The following is a 26,588-nucleotide window of genomic DNA, read 5'->3' as shown; positions in this document are numbered from 1 at the left end:
CCCAAACCAAGGGCTTGAGCACTCTATTTTTAAAGGAGTTACTTACTTGTAGCTGAAAGTTCCCTAGCAGGAAACTGGCAGATAGTCATCACACCCAACCCACATTCACAGCAAATGTAGGCTTTTAGGGGGGAGATGAAGGAAACATTGTTCTTTGTAGGCCTGGGTTTCTTTATGTGGTAAAGGCTGATAGGACTTGTGAAATGGATGATAAATGGGTCTGAGATTCTGGTCTTAAAATCTTGAGAAACAGCTGCTAGTGGAAGCACTTACTTCTGAGTCATTTCACAGTCATTGTCTTAGTTTTCTTTTCCGCCGTTAACATTTCATGGCTTTACTAAGTGCCCACCTTTGGTCAAGTGACCCAGGGATTTCCTGCTACTTGCTGAAAACAAAAATACAATTCTGGAGGCAAAAAATAAATAAAATACAACTTAAGTGTAAGGGAGGGCCTATTGCCATCAGTGGGACAGGAAATGAGGATTTTGGGTCCTCATAGTAGAGGTGAGTAAAATCTGGTGGATGAATGAAATCTCTGACGGAGAGATTTTAGAGGCAGAAGGCCAAAAAACCTAAAACCTGCTGTCAGAGGTAAGAGAAGAAAGAGGTACCAGCAAAGGAGAGAAACCAATCGAGTTCCCATCAGCTCATGCAAACAAAGATAGTGGAAATACCTTTCAATTCAGGATTCAAGTCTACCTTATAAACTGCTTTTTTCAACTGCTTTACTATAGCTGTTTTGTTTAAAAAATATGTATTTTCATATCGCGGACATGTACTCCCATCCCAGTGGTGATGTCACTCTTCTCTCTCTCCAACAGATTGACTTTGTGGCCCACGATGACATTCCGTACTCTTCCGCTGGCTCTGATGATGTTTACAAGCATATAAAGGGAGCAGGTGAGGGGTCCTCCTGTGTTTACCTGTCCCCTGCAACATGACACTGAGGTTTAGTAAGAGACACCAGCCCTGGGTCTACAGCACATGCTTACAAGGCATGGACTTTCAGATGTCTCCCAGAGAGCCTCTGCAAGCCTTTGTTGACATGTGCTAAGGCTCAGCTGTGGCGCAGACACCAGTTAGGTGTTTACGTAGAAATTAACCCGAGCACCAAAATACTCGACTTCCGATTTGAGGCTCAATTTTTAGAGGATGTAAAATCACAGGACTCTTGTTTTTCTTTATGAAGAATACTTGATTTACAGTGTTGTGTTAGTTTCTGGTATACAGCAAAGTGATTCAGCTATACATATATATGTATTCTTTTCCATGATAGATTATTACAAGATATTGAATATAGTTCCCTGTGCTATACAGTAGGACCTTGCTGTTTATCTATTTTATATATAGTAGTGTGTATCTGCTAGGGCTTCCCAGGTGGTGCAACTGTTAAAGAAGCCACCTGCTAAAGAGGAGACATAAAAGATATGGGTTCAATCCCTGGGTCAAGACGATCCCCTGGAGAAGGACATGGCAACCTACTCCAGTATTCTTGCCTGGAGAATCCCATGGACAGAGAGAGGAGCCTGGTGGGCTACAGTCCATGGGGTCGCAAAGAGTCAGACACGACTGAGCAACTGAGCACACACACTGTGTATCTGTTAATCCCAATCTCCTAATTTATCCCCCACCCCAACCCTGTTGTTTGAGGGGCAGTCATTTTCCTCATTAACAATGAAATTACTCTATGCTCCCAAGAAAGTTCCTTCCAGAAGACGACAGATAACTGGCTAATTAATGATCTGGACTCCCTGTCTCCTTAGTTCAGTCCTGCCATATGTCATCCTGTCTCATGATAATATCCTCAGGCACCATGTACAGAGGCAAAAAAAAATGGATACATTTATTTGTGGAATCAGGTAAACTGCTTTCCTCCTGAAGCAGTTAACTGATGTCCTGGAAGGCAGACAAGGTGTCTGAGCTTTGGAAGTTGTCGTATTTGTCACTAGGCATTTCTCTTCGGGTCAGAGACTCTGGTTGGTCCCAGGGACTTATTGGGGGGCTGGAAAGAGGGGGGTTTCCTTCTCTGTGGACTCCCTAGAATTACTTCCTTTCTCAAGTACTCTCCATGCTCCTGTGCTGCTCAGACTCCAGCGAAATGGCTGCTGGGGCATCAGAGCAGATCTGTGGTTTATACCCTCAGCGGGGTTCTCGGTGCTCCCTGGTGTCATTTACCTCCTCTTTGTCCCCTTCCTGCCCTGATTTACCCCTACCTCCTTGTGCCCTTGCCTCTTCTCCTGTGTTCTGAGGAAGAGGGGTATGTTTTCTGTCCCAGGCTAACCTCTTTACCCTCCCTTCCCTGGAGCATGTTTTCTTTCATTCTTCCTCCCTTCCTCTCACTCTCTGGGTAGTTTCTTATCAGCTTACAAAAGCATGGAAGTCTACAAAAACTAGCCCTAATCCTTCCTTCCACTCTCCCTCCTGCCTCCTCCTCCACTCACATCCCTGCTCAGTCCTACTCTTAGTGGCAACTGTCATTCCTCAGCCATGTGCACTCTGACTTTTGTCCCATCCTGGCTCAGTTCTCAGATGGCCTTTGGACCACCCAGTCCAGTGGTCTCAGCACATTCCCTGCCCAGGCATAATGACCCTGCTGACCATGTACTTTTCCTAGACGCTCTTGTCTTTGCTTCCATTTCCAGGACACTTCTGGGACCTGCTAACTTCCCATTGCTCTCTGACCACTGCCGGGTTTTGTTACTGGGTTTCTCTCCTTATCTCACCAGCCTTGCTCTGTGCTCTGCCTTCCACACACCCTACACTCCAGGCACATGGAGTCTGTCCTTTGTACTTTGTACATGGAGTCCACTTTGTCCCTTTGCTCCAGTTGTCCTCTGAGCTTGGAAGGCCCTTCCTCTGAGGTTCTTGGTCAGGACCCTGCTGAGGAGCCAGCTTGGACATGCCCTCTCTCCCTGGGGCAGGATTCAACACATCCCGCGCCCTCCTCGGATGCCAATACTCTTGCACAGGGACCTCCTTTTCAAATCCCTTCTCTTGGCAGCCTGATTGTGCGTGTGTTCCTAGCTAGAGTGAAGTGCCACAGGCCATGGCCATGTCTCATCCATCTTTGCATCCCCAGCACAGTCCCTGGTACATCTGTGGTGCTCCTTGAGTGCTAGTGGAACAAGAGAATGCCTTTATCGAGTACGATGGGGAGGCAGCCTAAGATGGAAGCCTTTGTTGGCAGGGGCTCTTCCCAACACACGGGGAATGGAACCATTTACCTAGATAACATTACCTAGGTAATTGCACAACACACTTCTGTCTTGTGGAATTAATTGTTTGTATCATTTAGATGTAAGGGTGATAATTTGGCCTGAATGATACTGTCCTTCCTATCCAGTTTGTTGGCTTTCTATTGGTATTTGACCTCTGAGTCCCTCACACACCTCTTTACTGAAGGAGATGCTCATGATATGCTAAATTACTCTAAACCATCTTTGCCTCACAGCCCAACAAAATCTCAGTGAAAGATGGAAGGAATCACTCTTTGACTTGTTTCAAAAATGATTAAGATCCAAGGACTTCCCTGGTGATCCAGGGGTTGGGACTCTGTGCTTCCACTGCAGGGGGCATGGGTTCAATCCCTGGTCAGGGAACTAAGATGCCACATGCCATGGGGCACAGCCCCCCAAAACCCCCAAAAACACAAAAAAACCCCAAATGACTATGATCTGGATGAAAGATCTTTGAAATTATATCTAAAATTTGCATTTTTCTTGCCCTAATTTATAACAGGAAAGAACTCAAAAATTCTAACTGCTCTTGTGGCAAATGTATAATGGAAAATAGTCTTGGCTATCCCCAGTGCTGGTCATTTTCCTGAGCTGAGGTTTTCCATCAGTGTCACAGGATTTCAAATCAAACCAGGAATCAAAATAGTCATTGCTGGGATTTTTAAAATACCCAGCCTGCCCAGATTATATCCATTTGGATTACATAAAAAGACAGCTGGGGCAAAGGTAATTACTTCTGTCTTCTTAGAGGGTTGGGTGATTTTCCTGACGCTGAATGTGGAGCTGTCCATGGTGGAGGGGGTAGTACAGTACATTACCTTGATTCCTTAGCTTCTCCACCCATCTCCCTCCATCAGACCACCTTCCATAAACTTTCATAAGCCTACTGCTGCCTGAGAATCTTGGAGTGAAGAAGTGTTTGAAGAAGGCATGGGCTGGAACTGGTGTTATAGCTAAAGGTAGGTGCAGAAGTAGTGGGCTGGCCAAAAAGTTTGTTCAGGTTTTTCTGTACAGTGCGACAGAGAAACCTGAACTAACTCTTTGACAAACCCAATAGATTTTTTAATGGCATAGTTTATTTTCTGCTATTTTACTGTGTACCATTGGAGAAGGAAATGGCAACCCACTCCAGTATTCTTGCCTGAATAATCCCATGGACAGAGGAGCCTGGCAGGCTATAGTCCATGGGGTTGCAAAGAGTCAGATACGACTGAGTGACTAACACACAGACTAACACACACAACACACACTGTCTACCATACATCTCATCTATAGGGACTGCACTGCACCCATGCATGCCTCGCTCCATGCATTAAAGCATCATCTCGCAAGGCACATGACACAGACACTGTAGTTGAGTGCATTACCATGCTTTCTGTAGGGACTTCGGGAAGCCAAATAAATACATGCTCCATTATGTTTGAGCTGTCTCCGTTGCTGGCATCTGCCAGGACAGCCCTCTTCCCTGTTCCCTGGGGGCCACTGGAACTCCACCCATGTTGGTCCCAGCATCCTTCCCTTCAGCCTGTGGCCGCTGCTGCCTTTTCCCATTACTCAGGGACCTTCAGACTCTGAGCATAGCATAGGCTCCTGAGGGTCACTCACCCAGTCTTCTGCCCCCTCTCTGGCATCACTGCCAGCCCTGGGTAGAACTGACACTTGGACATCTCCCATGAGGGGGAATGGCCTCTCTCCTGAGGCAGCCCATTCCATCTTTGAAAGGTTTTGATTCTCGTGGGTTAATGCATGAACTGCTGAGTGTATCCACAAGGCTGGAACTGTTGGTGGGGAAATGAGATATGAATATGAATAAGACAGAGCCCTCATCTTCGAAAGAGAACAGAGCTGGATGTAAATAATTGCACCAAAGTATTAGAAGCCTGTGGGTGAGATGTGTCCAAAAGTAGGAGTATAGGAAGAAGTGTAGGGTATTTGGAGAAAATCAACAATATTCATGTGGTGAAGGGTATGTGGAGGTGACAGCAGAGAGAGAGACTGGCAGGTGGTGGGACGTGTGGCTTAGGCTTAACTTTTTGTCACATGGAGCCAGGTGCCCCTCTGAGGCAGGGAGTACCAGGATCAGGTGTAGGAGAAGGACCAGCTGGGGAGGGAGGGAGAGTAATTTCTGTAACCAAACTTTGTTGTTGTTCAGTCGCTCAGTTGTGTCCAACTCTTTGTGACCCCGTGGATTGCAGCACACCAGGCTTCCCTGTCCATTACCAACTCCCAGAGTTTGCACAAACTCATGTCCATTGAGTCAGTGATACCATCCAACCATCTTGTCCTTTGCCATCCCCTTCTCCTGCCTTAAATGTTTCCCAGCACAAGTCTTTTCCAAATGAGTCAACTTTTTGCATCAGGTGGCCACAGTATTGGAGTTTCAGCATCAGTCCTTCCAGTGAATATTCAGGGTTGATTTCCTTTAGGATGGACTGGTTTGATCTCCTTGCAGTCCAAGGGACTCTCAAGAGTCTTCTCCAGCACCACAGTTCAAAAGCATCAATTGTTTGGAGCTTAGCTTTCTTTATGGTCCAACTCTCACATCCATACATGACTACTGGAAAAACCATAACTTTGACTATAAGGACCTTTGTTGGTAACCAAACTTAGGATCTCCTATCTCCACACATGACAGAAAAACAACTCTTGACTCTTGAAGTAATTCAGACTCCTCAAGATTTGCACTCAGACTATGTGGACTCAACTTTTGGCCTTCTCCTCCTGCTGTGATCTGAGTGTTGACTTGAGTGGGGTGAGAGTCGGGCTCTGCTGACCTTTGGTCATGGGATTTTGAGACCTGCTCAGCCATCATCTCTGGCTAGCAGATCCCCAGCACTGCCCTCTGACACTTGGATGCCCGCTCCATCTGTTCACAGCCACCTTCCCCTTTGGCCTGTCCTTGCCACAGCTTCAGCTGTGGGATTCGCTTCCCCATACTGCAGTCAGGCTGGTCTTAGGTCCCAGCTCCCTTCAGTGTTCCTTAAGAGGGTCTCTGGCAGCATCAGAATTGTCCTCCACTGTCTACTGGAGGGCTGTGGAGGGAGCCACATTAGGCCCTAAGGAATGCTCTCCCCAGGCCTCAGCATGTTGGCATGGGGTCTCTATGGGGCCATTTCCCCCCAGAGTGCCTCGAGGTAAACAATGTGCTAGCCCCTCTGCTCTGGGCTTTCTACGGGGGTCCCTTCCTTGCCTCTGCCCCTGGGGATTGGACCCACATCAGGGTGAGACACAGGCCCTGCTCATAGTCTCTTGCTCCTGCTCCTTACCTCCTGATCCCTCTGTGGGCATTTCCCTCAATCCCAGGAGGGACTTTTCTTCTTCCTGGAGGGCAGGAAACCACCCCCATGTTAATTTCATGTCTTTCCCCACTCCAGGGCTTACAGTTAAACATTTTATACCCTGAGACCACTCAGCCTCTGATTCTCAATAATTAAAAGAACATTCCTGGGATTTAGAAAACTCTTTCTGCAGTCCTCAAAGCCCAGCTCTTTCAAATGAAAGTGCTATCATTCGTAACTATTCTTTCGGAAATGAGCTTTCAGAAGAGCCTTTTTTAAAAGCCAGAATCTGAACACAGTCTCCTGTATTCTCAGCTACATCTGCTTTCCCCTGAGGTGATGGAGGTCTCAGTGTCAGTGGGAAGAGGGCCTCAGGACAGACATCCTCCCCAACCTGGAAATGACCTTGGATAATACATCTGAAATTAATTCTGCTACGTATAATGTACATAGTCTCCTTGACAGTGTTTCTGTTGGCTCACATCATTTTGGGGCCTTCTGTGGTGGGCTGCCATCTATGGGGTCGCAGAGTCGGACACGACTGAAGCGACTTAGCAGCAGCAGCAGCAGTGGAAGCTCCGTGCTGCCCTGAGCAGGTCTGTGCTGTTCACTTAGAAAGGGCTCTCTTAGGTGTTGGGTGGCCTTAGCCGTCAGCAGCTTGAAGCCGGGTTTCAGTTCCTGGCCAGAGATTGAGGTCCAGAGATTAAGGTGGAGTCGCGGCAGTGAGAGCACCGAGTCTTAGCCAATAGACCAGCGGTCATTGACAAGGTCTTGGCCCTTCAGTTTTGCAGAAAAGAATTCCCACAAAGATAGGAAGTAGTGAAACAAGTCAAGTGTTTATCAGGAGAAAGAGTACAGTACGTGTGGATAGACACACAGGTGGACCTAGAGAGAGCCATGCCCTTGAGGTGGTTTGGATCTGTTTTCTGGGATGTTTCTTCTGGATTTCCTTTGGCCAGTCATCTCGATTCATCTGGCTCTGAGTCCATATTTGGTCTCAGGATCCTCCCATGTGTACACGTGCATCGCTCAACCAAGATGGAGTCCACTGAAGAGGCCTGTGGGTAGTTGACATCACTCCCCTTTTGCTCCAAGGAGCTTTCGAATTGGGAAGGTTTCCTTGACTTGGAGAATGAGAAATATGTGGTCTCCTTATCTGTTCTCTGGGCAGGGCCCAGCTTCTTCTCTTGATTGTCCTGCTATGGATATTTTGGAGTTTCTGTCCATAGGGAACAAAGTCCAGTTGCTCACCCTGGGGTGGGGATCTCTACCGCCCACCTCACCTTGGTGGTCAGGAGCATTGGGTAAGAACAGGAGGCTGACGTTCTCAAACACCAATCTTGTTTGTAAGGAGTTCCAAGAACGGAAACCCCATGCTCTTCAGACTTGGAAGGCTGCTGAGAAACATGGGGGAGAAACTGGCTGATGTGTCAGTAACACAGCGGTGGGTTATGGCATGAGGTGACTATTACTTTTAATTCTTCCTAAGATCTGAGCTGTGAGCAAGCTGCTCCTTTCCTGAAGTTGCCGTGAGAGCCTGGTACAGACCAGTGCCTGTCAAGGGCACATGTGGCTGCAGATCCTGCAGGGTCTCGTGGACATGCAGCGTTGGGTTCAGGAGGTCTTCAAGGACCCAAGGTCCCCATTTCTAAAGAGCTCCCAGGTTGTGAGCTCCTGCACGTTCCTAAACCTGACTTAGAGTAGCATGGATCCAGACCAGGGATTCTGGTTCACCCAAGGTTACCCCCAGGGTTAACTGAATCAGCATTTCCTAGGGTGACAGTTCTTCAGTTACCTTGTACAGTAGGAACAAGCATTTGCTGGTGGTTGTATTTCTGGGTGAAGAGCCTCTAGTGAGCTAAGAAAACGTTAGCCTGCTAATTTTAGGGAGTAAAGCCTCAAGTTCTAGCTGTTGGGTGTAAAAACATGTCTACTAAAAAATACAGTCACAACCTGAAAGTAGAGAGTTATTGTATTTGTTGCGAATGTTTAGGACTCGGAGCCTGGGAGACAGCATCTCAGTAGCTCTTGAGAAAACTGCTCCAAGGAGGCAGGAGGGGAAGTCAGGCTGTATATGTTTGCAACAAAGGGAGCAGGCAGTCTGAACATCAAAGATCAGGTATCAAGTAAAGGAATTTAGCATTCTGTGTATGGGAAGACACAAGCCTCTGGGCTTACTGAAGCCACTGGGCTTTCATTTGCACCTCAGCTATCTGGGGCCAATCCTGTCTCCTTGTTTACCTTGCTTCTTGCATTCCGCCAGCTCCTCAGCAAGAACCAAGGGGGTTGGTGGCATCTGCTGGATCACAGTTTGGGGAGACCTCGTTCACATTTGGAGGCCAGAAATCGCTGTTGGCTGTGACATTTCTTGTTGATTAAGATGGCAGGAGATATTTGCATTTCACGGTTCTGTTCAGTCACTCACTCAGTCATGTCCGACTCTTTGCAACCCCATGGACGCCAGGCTTCCCTGTCTTTCACCAACTCCTGGAGCCTGCTCAAACTCATGTCCATTGAGCTGGTGATGCCATCCATCCATCTCATCCTCTGTCGTCCCCTTCTCCTCCTGCCTTCAGTCTTCCCTAGCATAAGGGTCTTTTTTAATAAGTCAGTTCTTCACATCAGGTGGCTGAAGTATCGGAGTTTCAGCTTCAGCACCAACCATTCCAATGAATATTCAGGATTGATTTCCTTTAGGATTGACTGGTTGGATCTCATTCCAGTCCAAGGGACTCTCAAGAGTCTTCTCCAACACCACAGTTCCAAAGCATCAATTCTTTGGTGCTCAGCTTTCTTTATGGTCCAGCTCTCACATCCACAGATGACCGCTGAAAAAACCATAGCTTTGACTAGATGGACCTTTGTTGGCAAAGTAATGTCTTTGCTTTTTAATATGCTGTCTAGTTTGGTCATAGCTTTTCTTCCAAGGAGCAAGTGTTTTTTAATTTCATGGCTGCAGTCACCATCTGCAGTGATTTTGGAGCCCCAAAAATAAAGTCTGTCACTGTTTCCATTGTTTCCCCATCTGTTTACCATGAAGTTACAGGACTGGATGCTATGATCTTAGTTTTTTGAATGTTGAGTTTTAACCCAGCTTTTTCACTCTCCTCTTTGACCTTCATCAAGAGGCTCTTTTGTTCTTCTTTGCTTTCTGCCATAAGGGTGGTGTCATCTGTGTATCTGAGGTTATTGATATTTCTCCCGGCAATGTTGATTCCAGCTTGTGCTTCATCCAGCCCTGCATTTCGCATGATGTGCTCTGCATGTAAGTTAAATAAGCAGGGTGACAGGAGAGAACAAGATGGTGGAGAAGTAGATGGATGTGGAGTACATTTCTCTCCATGGATACATCAAGAATAAACCTTCAGACACAGAAGTGCATGCCGAACACCAGCTGAGAGCAGGCAAGAGTCCCTGACCAGCGGAAAATAATATATAGACCCATGCAAAACTCGGTAGGATGAAGGAACTAGAGGGAAAAACAGGAGTGTTAGTGGGACTGGACCTGCCCTCAGTGGGTGGAGGAACTGAAGCAGGGGTTCGATCCCCACATTGGGGCAATTGTCTGAGTCAGAGGAGAAACGTTTAAGGCTCAGAGTGAAACAGCTGATCACTGTTGGCAACCTAATTGGAATGAGAATCAGACAGTCATTGCTGTAGCTGTACATACCCCAGACAGGGACACAGGTCCCCTGGAAGGCATAGTGGCTGGGAGCTGGAGTTTAGGGATTGTGGAGCAATCCCAGGGCGAGGGATGCTGTTGACTGTAGAGAGATGGATTGAGGGGATGTAAGGGAGGAGACTGTGGTGGGAAATGCCTGTGGAGGAAAGCAGGGCAGCCAAGGATGCAAGGCAATACTGCTGAGTCATGCATAGGAGGTGGAGCCATCACCATAGCCTCTCTCCCCCCACATGCCAACATTGGCAGGTGAACAACAGAGAGGCTGGCCCATCAAATGTCTGACGCACTGAACTACAGAGTAGGACCCCACCCAGGGTGCTGCTTTAAGTGACTGATGCACCAAACTGCAGGGTAGGACCCCAACCAGGGGGGCCCCTCTATGTGCCTGACGCACTGAACAACAGAGAAGGACCCCAGGCAAGGGAGCCCTCTAAGTGCCTGAACAGGCAGAGCTACTGAGAAAGATTGGCCAAAGAGGCCTTCTGATCGCCAGCTACAAGAGGCTTGAAAAAAGACTCTGATAGGGCCATAACTCCTGTGGCAGAGGCAGTCCATCTCCCTGTACACTTGGTGCCACCAGGGTCCCTGCAAGCCCAGCAGCTGTGCCACCTTCACGCTCAACTCTCACTGGGGCAGAGCCGCCACAGGCAAAAAATGTCTTGTGTCTATGCACGCTGGGTTGCTTTGGTAGTGTCCAAGACTTTGCAACCCTGTAGACTGTGGTCTGCCAGGGTTCTGTCAGGGAGGAGGATCTCCAGGCAAGAATACTGGAGTGTACTGGCCAATACTGGTTGTCATACCCTTCTAGAGCACTGTATTTCCTGCTGCCCTAGCTGCCAACTCCCCTGAGTACCTGGTGCTGCCAGTACCCCCTGCAATCCAAGCAGCTGCACCACCTCCACATCTGGCCCTCACAGAGGCAAACCCAAGTCCTCTAGGGCAGGCTCAGGAGCAAACTCCAGTGGACGACCCACATGCAGAGGTGGAAATCAAACCACAAATGAAACCCAGGGACAGTATGACTAAGGAAGAAGACCCAAAACCTTCCCACCAGCTGTACAAGCTGCAGATTAAATTCACTTGATCAACTCAGCAGACTCTGTGTCTGTAGAATATATAAAAGGTCATTGAGAGCTCCCACAAAAGAAGACGTACTAGTTCTGATAACTGTGGACATTGGAGGCAAGAACACACAGGAGTAGCACCAGATTAGAATTTGAGCTGCCCCCACAGCAGGTCCAGAGATCAGCACAGTGTTGGAGGGCATCCTAGGAAGGTGACGTGGACTGTGACCCCCAGCAAGGGAAAAGACTGTGACAGCAGTGACTCAAGAAAAACATTTATTATTCTTATGTTTTGACTTATTCTATAGATTCTTTTGGATTTTTTCCTCCTCCCCCCATTGTAGTTGTCGATTTTATTGGCACTATGAAATCTAATTAAGCTTTTGAGCTTTTTTTTTCCTCAGTCACATATTTTATCGTTGTTATAAACCTCTGCCTCTATGTTGGGCTTTTGCAGTTCTGTGGAGTTTTCCTTTTTTTCCCCCCGTTTTTCTTTCTTCTTCCATTTTTTTTCTTTTCTCTTTTTATAACTTTAACTTTTAAAAAAATATTATATTGTTTCTACATATATTCCTTTGTTTGCCTTTCCTGCTGTTCTTTTCCCTTGCAGTTAATCTTTAATGTATATAAATCTTCTGTATCTACCTCTATTTAACTTTGTGTGTTTATTCTCTTTCTTTGCTTTCTTTCATTTCCTCTAAACATATTTGTTAGTTTTGTTTTCATTGCTTTATTACCCACTTGGCACCTTGCTTTAGTTTTGTTTTCCAGTTTGTGCTTTAGTTAGTTTCGTTCTTAACTGGTAAATACAATTTTTGATTTCCTTTGTTCGCCAGGTCAATCTATTGTACTTTATTTTTGTTGAACTGTTTTGACTTTGCTCATGGGTTTATATGTGTGTGTGTGTGTGTGTGTGTGTGTGTGTGTGTGTGTGTGTGTGTGTGTGTGTGTATTCAATTATTTTAATTATTATTTGCCTGACTTTGTAACTGCCGTTTGTTTGGGGTCCATCTTTGGTTTCTCGTTTTTGGATATTTGTTTTAATTTCACTTAATGCCATAACAAACCCCTTGTGGAAACTTTGTTCTTGACCAGAGATCAAGCCCTGAGCCTTTGGAGTAGGAGCACTGACTCCAAGATCCTAGACTACCAGAGGACTAACCCTCGGGAGTATCAAATAGTGAGAGCTCACACAAAGGAAACCACTTGAATACAAGGCCCAGCATCACTCAATCACCAGTAGCACCCTGTGCAGGACAACTCATCTAAACAACAAACAAAACAAATATACAAACCCAATCATCAGCAGACAGGATTAGTACCTCATTCAACTTTTCCCATCAGAGGAAAAACAAACAAACAAAAACTCAGCACAAATGTCACCCTATACAAAGGTTACACAAACCACTGGACCAACCTTAGGAGGGCAGAAACCAAAAGGAAGAAAGAATTCAACCTTTAAGCCTGGGTAAAGGAGACCTCAAACACAATAAGTTAAAAAAAATAATGAAAAAGCAGAGAAATACTACACAAATGAAGGCAAAGTAGAAACACAGAAGTCCAAATAAATGAAGAGGAAATAGGCAAACTACCTGAAAAAGAATTCAGAATAATGATAGTAAAGATGATCAAAAACCTTGAAAACAAAATGGAGAAAATGCAAGAATCAATTAACAAAGACCTAGAAGAATTAAAGAATAAACATACAGAGACAAACAACACAATTATTGAAATTAAAAATACTCTTGAAGGAATCAATAGCAGAATATCTCAAGCAGAAGAACAAATCAGTGAGCTGGATGATAAAATGGTGGAAATAACTGCTGAAGAGCAGAACAAAATAAAAAGAATGAAAAAAACTGAGGATAGTCTCAGATACCTCTGGGACAATATCAAATGCACCAATATTCAAATTATAGGGGTCCCAGAAGAAGAAGAGAGAAAGAAATGGTATGAGAAAATTTTTGAAAAGATGATAGTTGAAAATTTTCCCAGCATGGAAAAGGAAATAGGCAATCAAGTCCAAGAGGCACAAGGAGTCCCATACAGGATAAACCCAAGGAGAAACACACCAAGACACAAACACATACAATCAAACTAACAAAATCTAAACACAAAGAAAGAATATTAAAAGCAGCAAGGGAGAAGCAATAAGTAACATACAAGGGAAACCCCATATGCTTGCTTAACAGCTGATCTTTCAGGAGAAACTCTATAGGCCAGAAAGGAATGGCAGGATATATTTAAAGTAGTGAAAGGGAAAAATCTACAACCAAGATTACTATACCTGGCAAGGATGTCATTCAAAATTGATGGAGAAATAAAAAGATTTACAGACAAGCAAAAGTTAGGAGAATTAAGATCACCAAACCAGCTTTACAACAAATGTTAAAGGGACTTACATAGTCAAGAAATACAAGAGAAGATAAAAGATCTACAAAATCACACCAAACAATTAAGAAAATGGCAATAGGAACACATATATCAATAATTACTTTAAATGTAAATGAATTAAATGCTCCAACCAAAAGACACAGATTGGCTGAATGGATACAAAAACAAGACCCATATATATGCTGTCTACAAGAAACCCACTTCAGACCTAAAGACACATATAGTCTGAAAGTGAGAGGATGGAAAAATATATTCCATGCAAATGGGAAGCAAAAGAAAGCTGGAGTAGCAATCCTCATGTCAGACAAAATAGACCTTAAAATAAAGAAGATTACAAGAGATAAGGAAGGATACTACATAATGATCAAGGGATCAATACTACAGAAAGACATAACAATTGTAAATATCTATGCACTCAACATAGGAGCACCTCAACACATAAGACAAACACTAACAGACATAAAAGGAGAAATTGACAATAACACAATTATAGTAGACTTTAACACCCCACTCACACCAATGGACAGATCATCAAAACAGAAAATTAATAAGGAAACACGTCTTAAATGATACATTAGATGAGATGGATCTCATTGATATCTTCAGGGCATTCCATCCAAATGCAGAAGAACACACCTTCTTCTCAAGTGCACATGGAACATTCTCCAGAATAGACCACATCTTGGGTCACAAATCAAACCTCAGTAAATTTAAGAAAGTTGAAATCATATCAAGCATCTTCTCTGACCACAACACCATGAGACTAGACATCAATTACAAGAAAAAAACTGTAAGAAACACAAACACATGGAGATTAAACAACACATTTCTAAATAACCAACAGGTTACTGAATAAATCAAAAGGGAAATAAAAAAATTTCGAGAAACAAATGACAATGAAAACACGACAACTCAAAACCTATGGGATGCAGCAAAAGCAGTTCTAAGAGGGAATTTTATAGCAATATAATCCTACCTCAAGAAACAAGAAAAACATCAAATAGACAACCTAACTTTATGCCTAAAACAACCGGAAAAAGAAGAGTTAAAAAAACCCAAAATTAGTAGAAGAAAAGAAATCATAAAGATCCGAGCAGAAATAAATGAAAAATAAATGAAAGAAACGATGAGAAAGATTAATAAAACAAAAAGCTGGTTCTTTGAGAAGATAAACACAACTGACAAACCTTTAGCCAGACTGATCAAGAAAAAAAGAGAGAAGAATCAAATCAACAAAATTAGAAATGAAAAAGGAGAGGTTACAACAGACAATGCAGAAATACAAAGGATTATAAGGGACTATTATGAACAACTATATGGCAAGAAAATGGATAACCTGGAAGAAATGGACAGATTCTTAGAAAAGTTCGATCTTCTGAGACTGAACCAGGAAGAAATAGAAATTATGAACAATTAACTACAAGCACTGAAATTGAAGCTGTAATCAAAAATCGCCCAAAAGACAGAAGCCCAGGACCAGATGGCTTCACAAGAGAATTCTATCAAACATTTAGAGAAGAGCTAATGCTTATCCTTCTAAAACTCTTTCAAAAAATTGCAGAGGAAGGAACACTTCTTTTTTTTTAAATTTTAATTGGAGGCTAATTACTTTACAATATTGTGGTGGTTTTTGCCATACATTCACATGAATCAGTCATGGGTATACATATGTTCCCTATCCTGAACCCTCCCCCCCCCCGAACCTTCCTCCCCATCCCATCCCTCAGGGTCATCTCAGTGCACCAGCCCTGAGCACCCTGTCTCATGCATCAAACCTGGACTGAGGATCTGTTTCACATATGGTAATATACATGTTTCAATGCTATTCTCTCAAGTCATCCCACCCTAGCCTTCTCCCACAGAGTCCAAAAGTCTGTTCTTTACATCTGTGTCTCTTTTGCTGTCTCGCATATAGGGTCATCGTTACCATCTTTCTAAATTCCATATATATGCTTTAATATACTGTATTGGTGTTTTTTGTTCTGACTTACTTCGCTCTGTATAATGGGCTCCAGTTTCATCCATCTCAATAGAACTGATTCAAATGTATTCTTTTTAATGGCTGAGTAATATTCCATTGTGTATATGTACTGCAGCTGCCTTATCCATTCATCTGATGATGGACATCTAGGTTGCTTCCATGTCCTGGCTATTATAAACAGTGCTGCGATGAACATTGGGGTACATGTGTCTCTTTCAATTCTGGTTTCCTCGGTGTGTATGCCCAGCAGTGGGATTGCTGGGTCATATGGTAGTTCTATTTCCAGGTTTTTAAGGAATCTCCACACTGTTCTCCATAGTGGCTGTACTAGTTTGCATTCCCACCAACAGTGTAAGAGGGTTCCCTTTTCTCTGCACCCTTTCCAGCATTTATTGTTTGTAGACTTTTTGATAGCAGCCATTCTGACTGGCGTGGTACCTCATTGTGGTTTTGATTTGCATTTCTCTGATAATGAGTGATGTTGAGCATCTTTTCATGTGTTTGTTAGCCATCTGTATGTCTTATTTGGAAAAATGTCTGTTTAGTTCTTTCGCCCATTTTGTGATTGGGTCATTTATTTTTCTGGAATTGAGCTGTAGGAGCTGCTTATATATTTTTGAAATTAATTTTTTGTCAGTTGCTTCATTTGTTACTATTTTCTCCCATTCTGAAGGCTGTCTTTTCACCTTGCTTATAGTTTCCTTCATTGTGCAAAAGCTTTTAAGTTTAATTAGGTCCCATTTGTTTATTTTTGCTTTTATTTCCATTAGTCTGGGAGGTGGGTCATAGAGGATCCTGCTATGATTTACATCAGAGAATGTTTTGCCTATGTTTTCCTCCAGGAGTTTTATTAATTTCTGGTTCTACATTTAGATCTTTAATCCATTTTGAGTTTATTTTTTATGTATGGTGTTAGAAAGTGTTCTAGTTTCATTCTTTTGCAAGTGGTTGACCAGTTTTCCCAGCCCCACTTGTTAAAGAGATTGTGTTTTCGCCATTGTATATTCTTACCTAGGAAGGAACACTTCTAAACTCATTCTATGAAACCACTATCACCCTGATACCAAAACCAGATAAAGACAACATAGAAAAAGAAAACTACAGACCAATGTCACTGATGAACATAGATGCAAAAATCCTCAACAAAATTCTAGCTAACAGAATTCAGCAACACATCACAAAGCTCATACAATGTGAGCAAGTTGGGTTTATTCCAGGAATGCAAAGATTCTTGAATATACGCAAATCAGTCAATGTGATGCACCATATTACCAAATTGAAAGATAAAAACCATATGATCATCTCAATAGATGCTGAAAAAGCCTTTGACAAAATTCAGCACCTATTTATGATTAGAACTCTTCAAAAAATGTGCATGGAAGGTACCTACTTCAACATAGTAAAGGCCATAAATGATAAGCCTACAGCAAACATTATTCTCAGTGGTGAAAAACTGAAAGCATTTCCCATAAGATCAGGAACAAGACAAGCGTATCCACTTTCACCACTATTATTCAATGTAGTTCTGGAAGTCCTAGCTACAGCAATCAGAGAAGAAAAAGAAATAAAAGGAATCCAGATCGGAAAAGAAGAAATAAAGCTCTTACTGTTTGCAGATGACATAATACTGTACATAGAAATCCCTAAAGATAGTATCAGAAAATTACTAAAGCTAATCAGTGAATTCAGCAAAGTTTCAGGATACAAAATCAATACACAGAAATCACTTGCATTTCTATATACTAACAATGAAAAATCAGGAAGAGAAATTAAGGAATCAATCCCATTCACCATTGCAACAAAAAGAATTAAATATCTAGGAATAAACATACCTAAGGAGACAAAAGAATGGTACACAGAAAATTATAAGACACTGATGAAAGAAATCAAAGATGACATAAACAATGGAGGGATATTCCATGTTCCTGGGTAGGAAGAATCAATATTGTGAAAATGACTATACTACCAAATGCAATTGACAGATTCAGTGTGATCTCTTATCAAATTACCAATGGCATTTTTCACAGAACTAGAACAAAAAATTTCACAGTTGATATGGAAACACAAAAGGCCCCCAATAGCCAAAGCAGTCTTGAGAAAGAAGAATGGAACTGGAGGAATCAAGCTTCCTGACTTCAGATTATACTACAAAGCTACAATCATCAAGACATATGGTACTGGCACAAAAACAGAAATATAGACCAATGGAACAAGATAGAAAGCCCAGAAACAAACCCATGCACCTATGGGTACCTTATTTTTGACAAAGGAGACAAGAATATACAATGGGGTGAAGACAGCCTCTTCAATAAGTGGTGCTGGGAAAACTGGACAGCTGCAGGTAAAAGTATGAAATTAGAATGCTTCCTAACACCATACACAAAGATAAACTCAAAATGGATTAAAGACCTAAATGTCAGACTAGAAGCTATAAAACTCTTAGAGGAAAACATAGCAGAACAGTCAATGACATAAATCAAAGCAAGATCCTCTATGACCCACCTCCTAGAGTAACAGAAACAAAAACAAAAGTGAACAAGTGGGACCTGATTAAACTTAAAAGCTTTTTTCCCACAGCAAAGGAAACTATAAGCAAGGTGAAAAGATGACTCTCAGAATGGGAGAAAATAATAGCAATGAAACAACTGACAAAGGATTAATTTCCAAAATACACAAGCAGCTCATACAACTCAATGCCAGAAAAACAAACAACCCAATCAAAAAGTGGGAAAAAGACCTAAACCAACATTTCTCCAAAGAGGACATACAGATGGCTAACAAACACATGAAAAGATGCTCAATATCGCTCATTAATAGAGAAATGCAAATCAAAACTACTATGATATCACCTCACACAAGTCAGAATGGCCATAATCAAAAAGATTACAAGCAATAAATGCCAGAGAAGGTGTGGAGAAAGGGGAACACTCTTGCACTGTTGATGGGAATGTAAATTGATACAGCCACTATGGAAGACGGTATGGAGATTCCTTAAAAAGCTAGGGATAAAACCACCATATGACCCAGAAATCCCACTCCTAGGCATATACTCTGAGGAAACCAAAACTGAAAAAGGCACATGTATCCCATTGTTCATTGCAGCACTATTTACTACAGCTAGAACATGGAAGCAACCTAGATGTCCATCGACAGATGAATGGGTAAAGAAGTTGTGGTACATACACAGAATGGAATATTACTCAGCCATAAAAAGGAACACATTGGAGTTAGCTCTGATGAGGTGGATGAATCTAGAACCTATTATACAGAGTGAAGTGAGTCAGAAAGAGATAGATATCGTATTGTGATGCACATGTACAGAATCTAGAAAAATGAGGCTGAAGAACTTATTTACAGGACAGCAATGGAGAAACAGACATAGAGAATAAAATTATGGACATGGGGAGAGGAGAGGAGAGAGTGCTATGTATGGAAAGAATAACATGGAAACTTACATTACCATATTGAAAATAGATAGCCAATGGGAATTTGCTGTATGGCCCAGGAAACTCAAACAGGGGCTCTGTATCAACCTAGAGGGGTGGGATGAGGAGGGTGATGGAAGGGAGGTTCAAAGGGAGGGGATATGTGCATACCTATGGCTGATTAATGTTGAGGTTTGACAAAAAGCAACAAAATTCTGTAAAGCAATTATCCTTCAATTAAAAAAAAGATTTTTAAAAAAGGGGAAAAAAAAAGCAAGGTGACAATATACAGCCTTGACATACTCCTTTCCCAATTTGGAACCAGTCTGTTGTTCCATATCCAGTTCTAACTGTTGCTTCTTGACCTGCATACAGATTTCTCAGGAGGCAGGTCAGGTGGTCCGGTATTCCCATCTCCTTAAGAATTTTCCACAGTTGGTTGTGATCCACAGTCAAAGGCTTTGGCATAGTCCATAAAGCAGAAGTAGATGTTTTTCTAGAACTCTCTTGCTTTTTCGATGATCCAACGGATGTTGGCAATTGGATCTCTGGTTCCTCTGCCTTTTCTAAATCCAGCTTGAACATCTGGAAGGTCACGGTTCACATACTGTTTAAGCCTGGCTTGGAGAATTTTGAGCATTACTTTGTTAGTGTGTGAGATGAGTGCAATTGTGCAGTAGTTTGACCATTCTTTGGCATTGCCTTTCTTTGGGATTGGAATGAAAACTGACCTTTTCCAGTCCTGTGGCCACTGCTGAGTTTTCCTAATTTGCTGGCACACTGAGTGTACCACTTTCACAGCATCATCTTCTAGGATTTCAAATATCTCAACTGGATTTCCATCCCCTCCACTAGCTTTGTTCATAGTGATGCTTCCTAAGGCCCACTTGACTTTGCATTCCAGGATGTCTGGCCGCAGGTGAGTGATCACACCATCATGGTTATCTGGGTCATGAAGATCTTTTTAATATAGTTCTTCTGTGTATTCTTGCCACCTCTTAATATCTTCTGCTTCTGTTAGGTCCATACCATTTCTGTCCTTTATTGTGCCCATCTTTGCATGAAATGTTCCCTGGTATCTCTAATTTTCTTGAAGAGATCTCTAGTCTTTCCCATTCTACTGTTTTCCTCTATTTCTTTGCATTGATCACTGAGGAAGGTTTTCTGATCTCCTTGCTATTCTTTGGAACTCTGCATTCAAATGGGTATATCTTTCCTTTTCTCCTTTGCCTTTCACTTCTCTTCTTTTCTCAGCTATTTGTAAGTTCCCCTCAGACAAGGAAAATGCCTTTTTGCATTTCTTTTTCTTGGAGATCATCTTGATCACTGCCTCCTGTACAAGGTCAAGAACCTCTGTCCATAGTTTATCAGGCATCCTATCAGATCTAATCCCTTGAATCTATTTATCACTTCCACTGTATAATCGTAAAGGATTTGTTTTAGGTCATACCTGAATGGTCTAGTGGTTTTCCCTACTTTCTTCAATTTCAGTCTGAATTTGGCAGTAAAGAGTTCATGCTCTGAGCCACAGTCAGCTCCCGGTCTTGTTCTTGCTGACTGTATAGATCTTCTCCATCTTTGGCTGCAAAGAATATAATCAATCTGATTTCGATATTGACCATGTGTAGAGTCTTCTCTTGTCTTGTTGGAAGAGGGCATTTGCTATGATCAGTGTGTTCTCTTGACAAAAATCTGTTAGCGTTTGCCCTGCTTCATTTTGTACTTCAAGGCCAAATTCGCCTGTTACTCCATGTATCTCTTGACTTCCTGTTTTTGCATTCTAGTTCCCTATGATTGAAAGGACATCTTTTTTTGGTGTTAGTTCTAGAAGATCTTGTAGTTCTTCATAGAACCGTTCAACTTCAGTTTTTTCAGCATTACTGATTGGGACATAGACTTGGATCACTGTGATATTGAATGGTTTGCCTTAGAAACGAACAGAGATCATTCTGTCATTTTTGAGATTGCACCCAAGTACTGCATTTCAGACTCTTTTGTTGACTATGAGGGCTACTCCATTTCTTCTAAGGGATTCCTGCCCACAGTAGTAGATATAACGGTCATCTGAATTAAAATCGCCCATTTCAGCCCATTTTAGTTCACCAATTCCTAAAATGTCGATGTTCACTCTTGCTAATTCTTGTTTGACCACTTCTAATTTACCCTGATTCATGGACCTATCATTCCAGCTTCCTATGCAAGGTTGTTCCTTACTGCATTGGACTTTACTTCCATCACCAGTCCCATTCACAACTGGGCATTTTTTTCCCTTTGGCTCCATCCCCTCATTCTTTCTGAAGTTATTTCTCCACTCTTCTCTATTAGCATATTGGGCTCCTACCGACCTGGGGAATTTATCTTTCAGTGTCATATCTTTATGTCTTTTAATATTGTTCATATGGTTCTCAAGGCAAGAATACTGAAGTAGTTTGCTATTTCTTTCTCCAGTAGACCACATTCTGTCAGAACTCTCCACCATGACCTGTCTGTCTTGGGTGGCCCTACATGGCATGGCTCATAGTTTCATTGAGTTATACAAGGCTGTGGTCCATGTGATCAGTTTGATTAGTTTTCTGTGATTGTGGTTTTCACTCTGTCTGCCCTCTGACAGATAAGGATAAGAGGCTTATGGAAAATTCCTGATGGGAGAGACTGACTGAGGGGAAACTGGATCCTATTCTGATAGGCGGGCCCATAGGGGCTTCCCTGTTAGCTCAGTTGGTAAAGAATCTGCCTGAAAAGCAGAAGACCCCGGTTGATTCCTGGGTTGGGAAGATCTGCTGGAGAAGGGATAGGCTACTCACTTCAGTATTCTTGGACTTCCCTTGTGGCTCAGCTGGTAAAGAATCTGCCTGCAATGTGGGAGGCCTGGGTTTGATCCCTGGGTTAGAAAGGTACCCTGGAGAAGGGAAAGGCTACCCACTCCAGTATTCTGGCCTAGAGAGTCACAACTGAAAGACTTTGACTTTCACGCTCAGTAAATCTTTCATCCAATCTTGGATTAAAGATTTCATTTCACAAACAGGTCCAATATTTTTCTAATTCTAAGCAGTTGATCATTCAATTGTTGCATAACAAATTATTCCTGCAGCTAGTGACTTAAAAGAGCCCCCACTTTTTGCTCATCACTTTGTGGGACAGAATCTCAGCATGGGCTTGGCTGGATGGTTCCTTCTCAGAGTCTCTCAAATGGCTGCAGTCAGATGCTGACTGGGGCTGCCGGCATCTGAGGCTCAATTGGGCTGGAGGTCCCTGCTGGTGCACTTAAGTGACTGGCAGTGAATGCTGCTTATTGACAAGGATCTCAGTTGGGGTTGACACTGGAACACCTCTGGATGGCTTGCCATGTTGTGTGGGCTCCTCATAGCATGGCAGCTTGGCTCCCAGAGTGCATCCTATGAGGACGCATCTGGAGAGCAAACACCTTCAGTGGAAGACACAAATCTTCTTCTGACCTAGCCCTGGAAGTCACCTAGCATCACTTATGCCATATTCTGTTTGTTATAAGCAAATCACAAAGGCCAGCTCAGATGCCCAGGGTTAGGGGTTGTGCCCAGCTTTAATCCACCACAATTCCCATCTCCAAATTGAATAGTCAGGTGGTATTTTACTTGGTTTGAGAGCACAGGCATAAGACTTAGTTGTGACTTTACATATGCACAAGGGCTCTTTCTACTCTTTCAGAGTAGATCCATTGATCTCCTCTGCTGATTCCTCACCAAGGGAGAGGCACAGTAAAAATCTGCTTGGGGTTCAGGTAGAGAAGACATGGGAGAAAGATGCTAAGAAATGACATCAGCTTCCATGTTGGGCTTTTATCCTCTCATCGAGGTTCCTTCTGAAAGTCAAAAATCACTTTATATGAAGCCAAGAGATATGGAGGGCAGGAACTAAACCTTACAGCCCTCTGCTCTGCTTGTCAGAACTGCATGTCAAAATTCTCCAGCAGAGCCAGATGAAAAGATGAAGTTTAAATGAAGTAGACTATAAGGTCCACATTATTCATCATCATGCTAATATTGCCTACTACTATTGAAAGTTTTCTTAATTAACATGTTCTTTGCTGCTTCTTAAAATAGCTCCATAACCAAATGCCATAATTCTGAGAAGCATGATAAAAAAGGTTCTCTGATCATGCTGATTCCTGAATATTTTTAGCAGAGCAATAATTAGGATTTGGGGGAAGCTGGGTGCCTCATTATGTCAGCAGAGGGCTTGGCTTCTTTCAGAGACACGCCTCCTAACCGGCCAAAGCAAATCTCTCTCCAACCCCAGTTTCCAGTTACTCAGCCCCAGAGACCTCACCCTGTGTCTTCAGAGAAAGGGTGAGCCCATGTCACCAGTGTCTGAGTGACTTCCTAAAGTCTGTGTGTGACTAGACACTCCTCTTAACATTTCAGCAGGCAGGGCTCATGAGTGTGATGCCTGCCTCCTGAACGATGGGACGTACCCCTCACCAGAAAAGCTCCGAGCTGCTCTCACTGAGGTGAGGATGTGGTCTCAGGGTCCCTGGCTTGGGGCCCTTCGCCCACCAGAGCCCTGCACAGTTGCATCAGTTGGGTGCTATTAATATCCATGCGTTTAGATGTTTCTGTCCTCTGCCTTCTTAGATTTCTGTTTTGAGTCCACTGTGTTAGAGCATGCTAAAAGAAGTTTCTGGCCTCGGGGCCACAGAGTATATTTGTGGCAGAGGAGGGGAGGGGGCAGCGCTTGCAGGACACTGAAGTCCAGTGTGGCGAGGCCAAGGCTGCGCCAGCCCGTTGCTCAGCTCCCTAGGAAACAAGGAGAACAATGCCCGCTGCCATTGCCTAGCGCAGAGACCTTGGCTTAGGGAGTGAAGGGGGAAAGAAGGTCTGAGAGGAGACTGGAGAGAAGCACAGGGAAGAGAGCAAGCTGCTTCAGAGTCAAGGACTCGAATCTAAATACAAAGGACAGTGTTTGAATCTAGATACAAAGCCAATGAGGATGTTGAGCAGGATTTTGAAAGACTGTTCTGCAGCTCTGGCTGTGGGAGAGTGGATTTGAGGGGATAGAAGAGTGATATCCATGGAGACTGGTTTTGAGGCTCTTGCTGTAATCTTTGAACAAAATGGGGTTAAGTTGGTTTACATGGAGGATGGAGAGAAGCTGGTGAACCAGGGAGACACTTGGGAAGTAGGTTGGTGAGTGGAAAGACATTGATTGGACATAAGGACTAGGGGAGAGAGAGGGAGGTGGCGCAGATGAGGCCAAGGTCATCTTGCACAGCCAGCTCATTTCTCAACTCTGGAGGCTGAGGTTAGCAACTTGGCTCCTGAGGCTTGAGTGACTTACTCAAGTCTAGAAATGGAGGACCCAGCACCCTTGTCCCTAAGCTCTGTCCCTCATGCTGTGTCATGCTTCATGTCTCTGACTGAGTGACCGCCATCATATTAGATAGAAAGATTTCAATTGCCAGCATGTGATTTTAGTCGACAACAGAAGTACAAGCATGAACCAGGTTCTTGTCTTTTTAAATTATTTTTTAAAAAATTTATTTTATATTGGAGTATAGTTGATTAACCACGTTGTGTTAGTTTCAGGTGTACAGCAAAGTGAATCAGTTATACATGTACATATATCCACTCTTTTTAAGATTATTTTCCCATATAGGCCATTCCAGAGTACTGAATACAGTTCCCTATGCTGTATAGCAGGTTTTTAGTTATCTATTTTATATACAGTAGGGTGTATATGTCAATCCCACTGTCTCAATTTATTCCTCCCCTCCATCTCCTGGTAACTGTAAGTTTGTTTTCTACATCTGTGACTCTCTTTCTGTTTTATAAATGAGTTTATTTGTACACAATCTTTTTTTTTTAGATTCCACATAAGCAATATCATGTGATATTTGTCTTTCTGTGTTTGACTTACTTCACTCATTACGACAATCTCTAGGTCCATTCATGTTGCTGCAAATGGCATTATTTTGTTCTTTTTTATGACTGAGTAATATTCTGTTGTATATATGTACTCCATCTTCTTTATTGATTCCTCTGTTGATGGACATTTAGGCTGCTTCCCTCTCTTGGCTATTGTAAATAGTGCTGCAATGAACATTAGGGTGCATGTATCTTTTCTAACCATGGTTTTCTCTGGATATATGCCCAGGAGTGGGATTGCTGGGTCATGTGGTAGTTTTATTTTTAGTTGTTTAAGGGAACGTCATACTGTTTTCTATAGTGGCTATACCAATTTACATTCCCATCCACAGTGTAGGACAGTTCCTTTTTCTCCATACCCTCTCCAGCATTTACTGTTTGTAGATTTTTTGATGATGGACATTCTGACTGAGGTGATATTTCATTGTAGTTTTGATTTGCATTTTTCTAATAATTAACGATGTTGAGCATCTTTTTTCATGTGCCTCTTGACCATCTGTTGTGTCTTTGGAGAAATGTCTATTTAGCTCTTCTGCCAATTTTTAAAAATATTTTTAAAATTTTATTTTTGGCTGCACTGGGTCTTTCTTGCTGCGTGCAAGCTTCTCTAGTTGTGGTGAGCAGGGGCTACTCTCTGGTTGTGGTATGCAGTCTTCTCATTGTCATGGTGTCTCCTGTTGGAGAGCATGGGCTCTAAGGCATGGGCTCAGTAGTTGTGGCTCACAGGCTTAGTTGCTCTGCAGGATGTGGAATTTTAATCCATTTCAAGTTTATATCTCTTCATGGTGTTAAAGAATGTTCTTATTTCATTTTTTTTTACATGTAGGTGTCCAGTTTTTCCAGCACCATTTATTGACAAGAATGTCTTTTCTCCATTGTACAGTCTGCCACCTTTGTGACAGAATAATTGACCATAAGTGTGTGGGTTTATTTCTGAGTTTTCTATCCTGTTCCACTGATCTATATATCTGCTTTTGTGACAGTACTATCATGTTTTTATGACTGTAGCTTTCTAGTATAGTCTGAAGTCAGGAAGTTTGATTCTTCCAGCTCCGTTTTTCTTTTTCAAGATTGCTTTGAGAATTTGGACTCTTTTGTGTCTCCATCCAAATTTAAAATCTTTGTTGTAGTTCTATGAAAAATGCCATTTGTAGTTTGATAGGGATTGTATTGAATCTCTAGAGTTTGTTGGGTGGTATAGGCATTTTGACAGTATAGGTTCTTCCTATCCAAGAACATGATATATCTTTCCATCTATTTATGTCATCTTCGATTTCACCAGATTCTTGTCTTTGATAACACTTGTGACTTCTTTACAGCCTTGTATTGGTGCACTCAAATATATCTTTGAGGACTTTAAGGAAGTTCTATGGGAACTTGGCATCCTCTCTGCTTGTTTGTTTCTTCTCAGTCCCAGAAGAGTATAGATGAAAAGGCCTTTGTGTGGTGAAACCACCATTGAGAGTAGATTGCTCTTAGAAGGGTAAAATCATCGAGCACCCACTGTGCATGTCTTTAGACCAGAGACAATAAAAATACTGCACCCTTTTTCTTCTCCTTTGCTGTAACATGATGCAGAACTCCCTGGAGAAGAAGGGGAGTTGCTGTGATCTCACAAATTCTTTGAC

The sequence above is a fragment of the Giraffa tippelskirchi genome, chromosome X (genome assembly GCF_054371585.1).
Source record: "Giraffa tippelskirchi isolate mGirTip1 chromosome X, T2T-mGirTip1v1.2.pri, whole genome shotgun sequence".
NCBI lineage: Eukaryota > Metazoa > Chordata > Mammalia > Artiodactyla > Giraffidae > Giraffa > Giraffa tippelskirchi.
The sequence above is the reverse complement of the archived record's forward strand: the minus strand, read 5'-3'. Positions refer to the sequence as shown.